At 40.2% G+C, this 12,254-nt stretch overlaps 1 protein-coding gene across 1 annotated transcript in view; it reads left to right on the top strand.

The window, feature by feature from the left end:
• Nucleotides 1-12,254, top strand: part of SEC24D (SEC24 homolog D, COPII coat complex component) — a 117,928-nt gene that overhangs the window by 64,911 nt on the left and 40,763 nt on the right. The window contains 1 exon segment of the mRNA XM_068680618.1: nucleotides 9,241-9,435. The gene's annotated coding sequence lies outside the window, so the exon portion shown is untranslated.

Raw genomic sequence — 12,254 nt, 5'->3', positions numbered from 1 at the left:
GTGGTTCAAACTACAGCCTCTAGCAAGAGGACAGTTCATAAAGAGTTGTCACGGCATCAAGTTCCATCTGCGTAAGGCTACCAGCATTTCTTTCTCTGTCTCTGGATGGTTCTGGTAAGATTTTTTACCAGAGAAACAATAACAACAAAGAGGATACAACAAGGACCCTCATGCATGAAATCTTACCCCCATGCAAATAACTGCAATAGATAAAAAGCAATCCTTCATTCCTGGCTATAGGAACAAGAATTCCAGCTCTCTGCTTTGATAACTAACTCCTTGCCAAATGGAGCACATTAGAAAAAAAAATGTCCTCCAAAAACACCTTGATGTTTAACTCCTGCTGATCCTTTCCTGTTGTGCTGCGTCTTCTTGCCAGAAACCAGTTTCCAGACTTCTCAGCTCTGTCTGTCTTTACAAAGGCTTCTGCTTTTGGTGCTAATCTACTGCTTAACTGGTATTGGCATGGATTTGCTGGCTTTCCAGACAACTGCCAACATCTGCAAGTCCTGGACAACTGTTTTTTGTGTACCCACAGAGCAAATCTGGTATGCATGCTTTGAGACCAAGTGTAATGTAGAATGTTGGTCCTGTCCTTTCTTATTTTATGCCAGCTGCATCTCCTATCCCTTTGTTGGATCTGTTGTACACGGATAATGTGACAGATTTGTTTATTTAATTCTGATTTTCTTTTATTTAATTCTGAAGTGGGTTTGTTGGTTTATTTTTGGTGATGGGAAAAGAATCAAACAGTTGATATGGGAGGTATCTAAATGTCCCCCAAATAGTATTTTGAAAAATACATACTCTTGTAAGAAATACCAATATTTATTACAAATGACAGATCATTTTCCTTTACTGCTGTCTAGTACCTATACTTTTTTCAATGCTCAGGTAGATGATTTTTTGCTCCCATATTAATAGTGGTGTAAAGCAGAAAGATGGTGAATGTGAGTGTGAATAAACACAAAAGCATTGGCATCTTAGGTGCTTTCCTAGTGATTTTCAAAAACTGTCTTACTTATACAGTATATTCATTCAGCAGTTATGAAGGTGTCAGTACTAACAAACAGAAATGAACTTAACATTGTTGGTGATACCAACTGAGCAGGGAAAGGGAATTACCTAAGTTTCTGTAGGCAATCGATTATATGTAACAAATATGACTTGCTAATAACAGTAGAAATATACTCAGTTTTCTTTTTATGACACTACACTTATTAGAGTATTCTTTCTAGCAAGACTCCACAAACACATCAGAAATTTTATACATGGGCAGGAAACAAAATGAAAGCCAACGAAAGTAAAGCTAATTCAGATGCTTTTGAATGTAAAAGTGAAATGTATCTAAGTTTGAGAAATTCCATACATTCATCAGGCAAACAGGGAGAGGATCACATAACTTTCTGCTGTCCTTTCTCAGGCTGTCACTGATGGCTTAATGTTTATTCACAGTGCTTTATATATCATACATTATTCATCGGATTTTAATGAGAAGTTCTCTGTTTTTATGTTAGTTTGTTATGTAGCAATTATAGCAGGGTAGTCAAGTTTTGAGTTCTTTTCTTTAAGATCTAGTACTGCGATCTTCCACTTTCATGCATCTTAGACAGCACTAAATTAATTAAAAATTATAATTGAAATTCCCCAACTGAAACATCACAGCAGTTTTCTCAGAACACTGAATCTATCTCCTGTAAATGTTCCAGATCGAGTTGCAAGAATGCTGATTTCATTAGAAAACCAAAATAGCAACAGCCAGGGAAAGGAAGGAGAGGAGCCTTGCAGGTTTCAGATACTGAAAAATCAAGAGTCCTGAACTAGCCAGAAAATTCTTCTTAAAGAAGCAGACACAGTGAGTTTTCTAAAGCACATACACTTTTGTAACGTTTGACTTGAACAGAACTGGTGGACCTTAGAGCATTTTATAATCATTTCTGTCTTACTGATTTTCACAGAAAAAAAGTGGTTTTAGGTCCTTGGAGACCAAGCTGACAAAAAATCACAAGCTTGGCTTTAAGGCTAGTGCCCTATTCACAAGACCCAGAGAGAATCACCTAGGTAAATAATAGCATTAAATACTTGCATATCGTGTTTTGCCTGTAAGCATAATTTTATGTTTTACATATATGCCAGTAAACTTAATCAACACTTTTTGAGGTAGGCAAGAATTGGATTGTTTTCCATAATGGTTGGTTTTTGTCGTCTGTTGGGGGGAGCCAGGGACCATGAAGACAAAAGGGTCTGTCACTGGGGGTTGACCAGTTGCCAGTGACATTTAAAGAGGGTTGGGACTGGGAGGGAATGACACACTCCCAGTCCTTCCTTTCCTCTGCCAATGCAGAGTATAACAAAATGCAACCATTTCTAGGGTGGAACAATGCAACTGCACAAAGGCAACCAGCAATTGTACAAGAGCAACAAAACTGCACAGTTTACAATAGGGAACAGAGAGTAATATTCAGTTTAAATGAATTTGCAGAAGAATTCAAATAGACTATAATTTTATCACTTGGAATTTCAGCAGGGTGCTGGGATTTACACTTTTATTCATCTAAAATATTTGGGAAACTATAATGAGGGTCAGGACCTCTTATTCTGAAAGCAACCTGAGGTAGAACAGCCTTGACCACCATGGAGCAGTAGGTCCATACTTAGCAAGAAGGAAAAGGGAGAATTGCTTGCACGATTCATGTGCTCAGCAATTCTTAACTGTGTCTCAGTGGCCCCTCTGGCCAGACCTGATTTTGGTTTTGGGTACTCTGACCAGCTGCTTCTTTGGTTTTGATATTGCAAAACAAGGGGTAAGGAATTAATTCTTCCTTTAATGTGGCCCCATGAAATAGGACTAGTGGACAGTGGATAGTCACTGTAGGAAGTACCTAACTAACACCAGTTATTTAGGAGAAAATTATGTAGCAACAAATATATGCCCAGCATTTTAACATTACTGAATTATTTTCCCTATATAACAGCAGCTAGATCAGTGTAATATTCTAAAAACCCTTTGCTGTCTGTGTTTTTATTTTATATAGGGCAGTGTTTAAAGGGTGTACTCCAATAATATTTTCTGACTGCCACTGAGATTATTTAACAAAGAGATCAGTATTCACTTCTGTTGTAACCCTATATATGTTTTTAGTGTGCTTAGCTTTTTATATTAGAAATGCAACTGAGTCACAACACTGATCCGTTTCTTCTTTCAGTAGGGTGCTGTTTCCTGAAATATTACATCTTTCCTTTTTCTCACATTTTTTTAGGCTGACCTCATCATCACACTTTTTTTCTTTCCTGAAAAAAAAAAAAAGAAAAGAAAAAGAAAAAAGAAAAAAAGTCCCTTCCATATTTGATTGCTTTTTTAAAGTTTTCTTTTGTTTTAAACAAAAATGCAACCTTTGTAAATATGCATTTTCATTTTGCTTGCGAAGTGCTTTACAGCAAACCATAAATTGTTCTCCATAGATCTTAACTATACAGAAGACAAAACATTAGAGAAGATTTTTGTGGGTATATGTAAGCAACACAGGAAAAAGAAAGGCAACTTTATATGTAAATAGCTTTAAGACCCTTCTGATGTTATCACAACCAAACCTGTTGTTATGTCTACTGGACATACAAATGAAATTAAGAGGAGAAAAAAAAATACAGTATCAAAACCAACAAAAAGTCTTCTAGTATGTAGAACCTTTGGAGTTTTATGAACTATTCCTTGTGATGAAATAGTCTTTTATTTAAATAACATACCCAATATTGTCTACATTTTCCCTTACAGAATAGTTTAGAATATATTTGATAGATAATATTTCATAGAGCACTGAACTGCAGACACTTGTCTTGTCACAACTATATGTTAACACAATCAATGTTAACTGTTGCAAAAGTTGTAGTATAGCTATCCAGGAGAGATAACATGTTCATATCTCATGCATCACAGTGGTGTTCTCATTCTTCCTGGCAGCTTGTGCTAAGGCTATATTTTAAAGATGTTCTCTAAATGAAAAGGTTAGGTAAGGATTTAGCTTTCCCTGAAACATGCATTATCTTAATGCAGTGTCCTATGACATAGAGATATGGAGTTCTGCACAGTTTGGCTGTGAGTGGCTGTGTAGGCCACTAGTAGTTATTTCAGGGAACAGATCAATCCCAAATAATTATTAATCCCAAATAATTCTCCTATGAAGAAAGGCTGAGAGAGCCGGGGCTGTTCAGCCTAAAGAAGAGAAGGCTCCAGTGTGACCTTATGGCAGCTTTTCAGTACTTAAAGGGGTTTATAAAAAAGATGGAGAACAACTTTCTGCTTAGCCAGATAATGACAGGACAAGGGGGAATAGTTTTAAACTAAAAGAGAGGAGATTTAGATTAGATGTTAGGAGGAAATTCTTCACTTACAGGGTGGTGAGGCACTGGCACAAGTTTCCCAGAGAAGCTGTGGATGCCCCATCCTTAGAGGTGTTCAAGGCCAGGCTGAACGAGGCCTTGGGCAACCTGATCAACTGGGTGGTATCCCTGCCTTTGGCAGGGGGATTGGAACTAGATGGTCTCTGAGGTCCCTTCCAACCTGAGCTGTTCTATGGTTCTATGAATTAAAGTCATTAATCCACTTCCCCCTCCCCACCCCACAAAAAAAAAAAAAAATAAAATAAAATAAAAAAAAAATAAATAAAAAAAATCAGAAAGATTTGAGTTACTCTTCTTTGGGTTCTGAGTTAGTTTGTTTGGGTTCTGTAACCAGTATCTCCCAAGATGATGGAAGACTATTTGTTTTCTTTGTTTCAGAACTAATAAAAAAATTCTGACAACTTTAAATTAGAGATTTTGGTGGCAGAGGATTTGCTATTTTTTTAATTGGGATGAAGAAAAGCATCTATATTTAGACAAATTCCTCTACTGACTTCACCAATACTAACTTCAAATTAGGTCTTAAGTAAATCACGTTGGTTCTCAGTAGTGTTGTATAGGTACAATTTCAGGATGAACTGACTTTTTAACCTACAAGATCTTCATTACTGGTGATGATAGAGAAGAAATCAGTCTGACTCATAGATTTCATGGTAAAGTTTAATTTAAACAATTTAACTAAAATGAAGGGACAACAGTTCAGTGATACTGCAATGCCATTTTTATGAAATTACTTTCCAGATCAGTAATGCACTTAAATCTTTAATGATGTTTCCACATTTCTAAAATTGAATACCTTAAATTACTTTTAATGTTTATAGGTGGAAACTGCAGATAAATATTACTTGTAGCTTCAAAACATCACGACCATGACATGCTGGGTACATTTTGTCTCAGCATTCCACACTAATGGCAGATGGAAGCCAAGCTGTGGCCTCCAAAAAAGAGGTGTTTTGATCCATTTCCAGAACTGGCCTGAAATGGGGGAAGAACTGGCAATGGCATAGCTTCTCTATGTGATCTCTTGCTGATCTCCTCTTTCAGCTTCATTAGAGCTGATTTCAGGGAGGAGAAATCTGATAGTCAGTATTCAGTGGCCAAGTAAGCGCAAGGCTCTTCTGTGCTGAATTATCCACAGCTGCTTACTGTTAATAGCTGCAAGCTAGACACAACAGGGCTGGCGGGACAAGCGACTTGCTAGGCTCCACAGCAAAATAGGGGATGTCCAAACTTAGCATCGTTATTTTCCTCTCAGTGGCATGGTATTTCAAAACAATTCTGTGTAACTGAAGGTAACTGTATGCATCCATATAACCAGCAAAAGAGTGAGGGACAACGCGTGAAATGGCAGCACGGCGATGATGACAGGCATCGTTTTGCATCTTGCTTATGAAACAGTCACTGATACTCCGCAGCCAAAACCACATGCAGTTGATGCAGTTGTACTGATGCTTGTCACCTTCTCGACCGAATTTTCCATTCTGGTTAGACAAGAGTAAGAAGTTGGAAAAGTTTGAGCAGAATATCCAACAGCATTATTTCCAATAACATCCAGAAAGTTTGCTTATGCCGTTCAGTGGTGAGTGCAGCCCTGGAGAGCAGGTACAAAGCCTCACTGGGACTCGTTCTTGCGTCTTTGTGTTGCCTTCAGAGGCTTCTTCCATGTCTGTCATGTAAAGGATGCCCCATATATGCCATACTGACGCCTATTTCTGACATCTATTTCAAAGGCATTGTTAGTTTTACAGAATTATTTTGTATAGGAATGAATGTTTTTGATAATCTTGTCTGATATATCCACTACTGAGATTTAGCTCCATGTTTAGCTCCATTCAGCCCCAAAACCTACTTGCAAAAGCCTTAATGCGGTTGTAGAACAGACGCTCAAAGGATGAGGCCTGTGAAGCCTGAACTCCACATACACCTGAATTCTGAAGCTGTCTTTAATTGAATGACTTGTTGCTTTTCTTTTGCTATTTGTCTGCCTCTTTTTTTTTTTTTTTTTTTTTTTTAACCTCAGCACCATGAAGATTGCTCATTTTTTGACACACAAACTTGACCAGTACATCTTCCTCGTGTTGCTCCCGTGTTTCTACTTTGTTAATTAGGGAACCATTGGTTCTGTGCTGTAACCCAGGCGGTGTTTGTGACCGTGCTGGGACAGTGACCCAAGGCAGAGCAGGCGGACAGGTGAAGCACCCGGGCAGTGTTTCACTCTGGATATTCAGGGGGCATAGTTCTGCGTCTATAAACACGTGCATACGTATTGCCGCAGGCAGGCGCTTTAAACGCACACGTGAGGAAAAGTGCCTGCATTTTTAGTGCTTGTCTGCGTTTGGAGAGGAACCGTGTCCCCGCACAGCGGGACAAAGCCGAACCAGAGCCCCGGCCCCGCTGCAGCCCCCTCACAGCTCCCCCCCTCCCCCCCCCCCCCCCCGCTGCGGGCCGGGCTCCGCGGCGCGCACTGCGCATGCGCAGCCGGCGGGGCCGGGCGCGCTCCCGGCGGTGTGCCCCCGGCGGCGCGCGCGCGGGTTCGGACGTGGCACTCTGCTGAGCGGTGGCGCGCGCGGCCGGGGGTAACGGCCAGGTAACGGTCAGGTAACGGTCCTAACGGTCCTAACGGCCGCGCAGGGGGGGCAGCGGCGGCTCGCAGGTGCCGGGTGGGTCCCGATTGGGGCTCGGGGAAGTTGAGGCTGCGCCTTCCGAGCTGCCCCCAGGTGTGTGCGGTAGGAATAAAGAGCGGGGGGGGGGGGGGCTGAGGTGTTTGTGTCGCTGCTGGTCTTCGGGCCACGGGGCGTAGGCTCACCTGGCATTAAGAGGGGGAGACAAAACCTTGTTTTGTCCTTTTGTGTAATGGCATTGTGGTAAACAAACCCCGGGGAAGCCCTCGGCTTAGTTGATCCTCTGATCTTTCTCGTGCCGTTTCCAGAATGAATCTGTATGTCTCATCAGAACCTAATCACTGAAATCATAAGGGATCTGTGGTATTGGTACCTTAGATGTTGTCTCCAAACCAGTTTCGTTGCGTGTTTCTCTATGTATGTATCTGAGATGGGATTAAATATGCTTGGTGTTAAGTGAAATCTGGAACTGTGTTGTATAAGCTTGTGTTGCCCTCCCTCTGTGTGGTTTGGAGTTCCTGTCTCTGTCCAGCACAACCTCTGCGTGTTCACACTGCCTGTGGGAAGTTGGATGTGGCAAGGCTTTGTGTGGCTGTGTGCGAGGAAGCTGTGGGGGAAGTCGTATCCAATGGATGCTGTCAGTGTCACAGGTGTTGGCTGCTGCAGCTGTCTTGAAGTGCAAATCTCTGACTTTTCATATATTTAAAATATTTATACATTTGTGATGGGCATAGCTTTTCTCTACTGACATGTGTCAGTGCAGCGTGAATTTGTCTATTTCGTGGTCTTGTAGGTGTGTCTGATTTAGATGATGTCTTCATGCGTGCTACTGGATTGCAATTCTTGATCCAGCCTGCATACCCAAAAGATCACCTCATGCTGCAACGCAAGGAATGTGAAATACAGGTGGCTGGCAAAGCTATTTCAAAGGAATGCTTAGCATATGAAATACTGGTTTAGGTAATGCATCTCTAGTTCTCTGGGGATGCCCTAATTGGGGCTTCACAAAAGCACTAAGTACATGCTCAGATCCTCATCATTTCTGGAAACACTTCTAACTTGGGTTTAAAGAAAGTTAGTGGTATTCTAGTTTTGTTAAATTCAACATGCAATCAAAAGTGAGGAATCTTACAAAAGTGAAAGTTGGCAATCAAGGCTGCAGAGTGTACGTCAGTAACTTTTGAGATCCCTTGGTGGAAAGTGCTCTGTATTTGGAAACTTCATGTAAAATACAGTCATCTGGTTTAGTAGTGTAGCATTCATCAGATTTTTTTGGTTTCTGAAAGCTTCTTAGAAGTATCTTGCGGGAAAAATCACTGCAGGAAAGAGATTAAATGTCTTGTGAATGTCCTCATCATCAGAAAACCTCTTTTGATTGCTTTCAGTCAAATTCTGGCGTTTTCTTGTTGTTTTTCTCCTTTCTCTGAAAACAACAGAATCAAGAGGTGAAAACTTAGGTGAAAGATGCCTGGTAACAGTTTGGACATCATATGGTACTGTTGAGGCCATACTGCCCTCAGAGAACAGCCTCTCACTTGTGGAATGCCTTGTGCTCTATTTCATCACACTACTGAGTCCTTTAGAAAGAAAAAAGCCTGCTCAGATCTGGGCCAGTAATGTGGAAGACAGCTGGAAATAAGATCTCTGTCCATCCTGTAATTTATTCACAGTTTCACCAGCATTGAAAGCAAGCTTTTACTCACTTGCTGGGAGTGGGGATGATGTACATGTAGAAGGTTTGATGAAGAGCTGGTACTATGTTCCATACCTCATCTAAAACAAGTCTGCTAGCATTGGAGAAGGATTTGCTAGTAGTTCTGTTCTCTCTGCTTTTCCTGATTTTTCAAAGTACCTGGTATCTGGCATGTGGGACTCACTGTCTGTTTTGCAGGTGTAGCAGAAGTCTGTTTTTTCCTTGTGAAGAGAATAATTTGAGATGTTTTCTTCCACCTATACATCCTTTAGTTACAGTTTTTCTCTTGTCTGGGAGAGGGGAATCTTGTTCAGATAAATTCAGTGAATTGTTTGAATTCATGCAATGATAAGGAAAGCAGCCAACCAGTTGCAGTCAAATACATGTAAAAGCATTGTTTTCCCCTGACCTCCAAATCCTTTTTTGCCTCCAGGTTTGTCTAAAGTTTTTTTTGGAAGTGTAATTTTCAGCCTTTTAAAATGTCCAAGGAGTGAAGAGTAGTAACAGGTGTCGCTTTCTATTTTGCAGTTCATTAAGGAGAACCCCATACATGGAGGAAGAATATTGCCAGCATGAGTGAACAAGGTTATGTTGTGGCTCCTCCGTATTCCCAATCCCAGCCAAGAGTGGGAGACTTTTCTAAAAGTTTTGGACCACCTAATTCTTCACTTTGGTATGGGCATTATGACAGTCCCAACTCCTCATATGCAGCGCCTCAACCAGGTGTGAAATTGGCTTAAAATATGTTTCAATCTGCTTTTATGTGACATCTTTTTGTACCTCTTTTGGTGTTTTGCATCTCTTCATTGTACTTATGTCAACACATGGTGCTCAGCTTTACACTGCTGACGCAATAGGATCTTGCCCCAGCTTTGCCTGTGTTACTGTTTGTGCCCAGGTGTTGATGTAAGATGCCTGGTAGTGGGATTCTGACCTCTGCGTGTGAATTCCAATATCCGGGAAGCAGTAGGCACCAGTGCTCAGTGCTGTGCTGTGATTAACCTAATACAGGTGTTAATACAACAACAAAATTCTGGGAATAAAGAAATGTTTCTCAACTCCTATGTGTTAATGGCAAAGAGGATCTCAGAAATGGGTTGTATTCTTTGCAGTAGGACCTGTGTCCAACCAGATTCCTGAGCACAAATGTGCCTGTAAATACAGGTTGATGTTTTACTACTTAAGCTTGCTTGCTGAGTGATGTGTTTGGATAATGCTCAGTAAGTGGAGCCTATCTGCTTTCTGACCACTTAGGGGACAGTTACCTTCCATGAGGAAAGGGAACTTGGGTAGCTTTTATATGCAGATGGCTTGTTTGCTGTTTACAAATGAAATCATGCTACAGATGATGTAATTTGACATCCAAAAGATAAACCAGACTGTTACTGTCTCTCCTTTCTGTTTCATTCATTTTAACTTGGTATGTGGCTTCAAATTTTTCAAGTATAGTAAGTGAGAATGTAGTGGCTGAGATCTTAAAAAACAAAACATCAACAAAAGAAATTTAAGAGCATAGAAATGAGGTCTTTAAAAGACGTTTAGATGTAGAGCTTAGTGATGTGGTTTAGTGGAGCACTTTTTAGTCAGAGGTTGGACTGGGTGATCTTGGAGGTCTCTTCCAATCTAAATGACTCTGTGATTCTGTGAAGCCTGTTTTGCTGGTCTAATTTCAGTGAACTGGTCTAATTTCAGCAAACTTTAGGCATACTATAATTTAAAAAAATAATAGTTGCTGGTGAATTTTGACTAGAAGCTGGTACATGCCTATATAACTGTAGGTTTTTTCCCCTCTCTTGCCTTTGCTTCGTTGCTGTGGGATCACAGCCAAGGATCTGTAGGGTACTTTAAAGACATTTTAGAATGCAGGTTTGATATAATTTTTCAGATGGGTGACTGCTGCTCTCTTGCTCAGTCAGTTGGTCTGATATTAATTATGAAGAATTTAAGTGTTGTTTTCCTGCCTCCAGAACTTACAGGAAACAGTGAAGGAGATAGGAGTGGGGAAGGGAGAAAACTAGGGACAGGTTGAAGCTGTAAAAATGAATCTTGGAAAAATTATGGTATGAGGGGATGAAAGGAAAGGGTGGACAAGCTTGATTACAGAGTGATTGTATTGCAGGGTGGGTTGTAAGTGGGTAGATGCACTTAACTCTTAATTCTGTCAATTGTTAATTATTTTGCTGACCTCCCATGAGTGACAAAATTAGAGCTCATGTACCTATAGCTATTTTAACTTTAGTGAATTTAATTTCATGTAAAAACACACTTGTTTCAATTGATTGAAGCCTTACTCTGCTTTTGTGCTTCTTTAGTTGTGGTGAAGTTATTTGTGTCCAAGTAAAGCCATGCATATGTTTTATGAAGCATCGGAATAGGAAGCCTCTTGTATGTGTGTTACAACTGTGTAAAACAGACCCACAGAGACTGGTCATCTGTTCTTAAAAAAAAAAAAAAAAGTACAAATGGACAGGGAGAAGCAGAGTGGTTGTCCTGAAAACACGGAAAATGAAAGTCAAGGTGACATGACCAGCCCAGCAAAATACTGATTCTCTTCCCTAAGTTTTGGTCACTGTCCTGACAGCTGGCTAAATCTGCTTTTTCTGAGTATTTCCTGGTCAAATTTACCATTTGACTGGAAAGCAGTGGAATTTAGTTAGCATCTTGTTTCTCTGTGGCCAGGGCATTCATAAGGATGAGTTTACTAAACTAAGATCACTTTAGTGGCTGTATCATAAGGTATGTGTAAAGATGAACTTTTCAGTTGGAGCTGCACTGATGTTATATCATTGTTCCTTCTCTGACTTGACAGATTACTAAGTTGAGTTTAATGAAAGTTGTGTAACTGCCAGGGGTCTGACCCTCCATTTGCACAATGGCTTGTGAAAACTTGCTTCTTCACCTTAAAAAATAATTTTGACTTGAATTCAGCCTTGGTGTACAGAACTGCAAGTGCACGATTAAGTCAGATAGTTCTATACAGGATGAAGCGTGGCCCAGCACTTCTACAGCAGCACTTCATATGCAGAGACTCATACTATTTAGAGCAAAAAGAACTGTTTTTCTTCCTGCCTTGTTATATTGCCACCAGCAACAATTATGTAACATTCTTGCTGATCTTGTTACATGTGGGAATGTTGAGATACTCTTCAGACCACTGAAGACCTGGGGTCTTTATAGTTATGCCACTGTGTTAGGTTTTATTCTTCTGATTTTTGCTTAGAGGTAAGACTAAGTTTGTGTAACTTGGCTGAGCACTGAAATTCATGGCTTGTGATGCTGCTGGAGCAATGTTTGTGTGTACCGGTGGAGAACCTGAGCATGATTTGCATGTGACACTTTTTTCAGTTCACAAGTCTGACAGAAGATAAATTTTAATATTTGTTTACTAACATTAGTCTTTTTCCTCCAAACCTAATTTGCTATTTTTTAGCGTTTTTGAAGATTAATTTGCCATAGGTCTTTTGGGGGATGTTTGACTAAAAATGCATGTTTTATAAAGTAAAGAACACTTTATAGATTTTAAGTCTCAAAAAGAAAACAAC

This window comes from Anas acuta, chromosome 4 (genome assembly GCF_963932015.1).
Source record: "Anas acuta chromosome 4, bAnaAcu1.1, whole genome shotgun sequence".
NCBI lineage: Eukaryota > Metazoa > Chordata > Aves > Anseriformes > Anatidae > Anas > Anas acuta.
The sequence above is the reverse complement of the archived record's forward strand: the minus strand, read 5'-3'. Positions and strand labels throughout refer to the sequence as shown.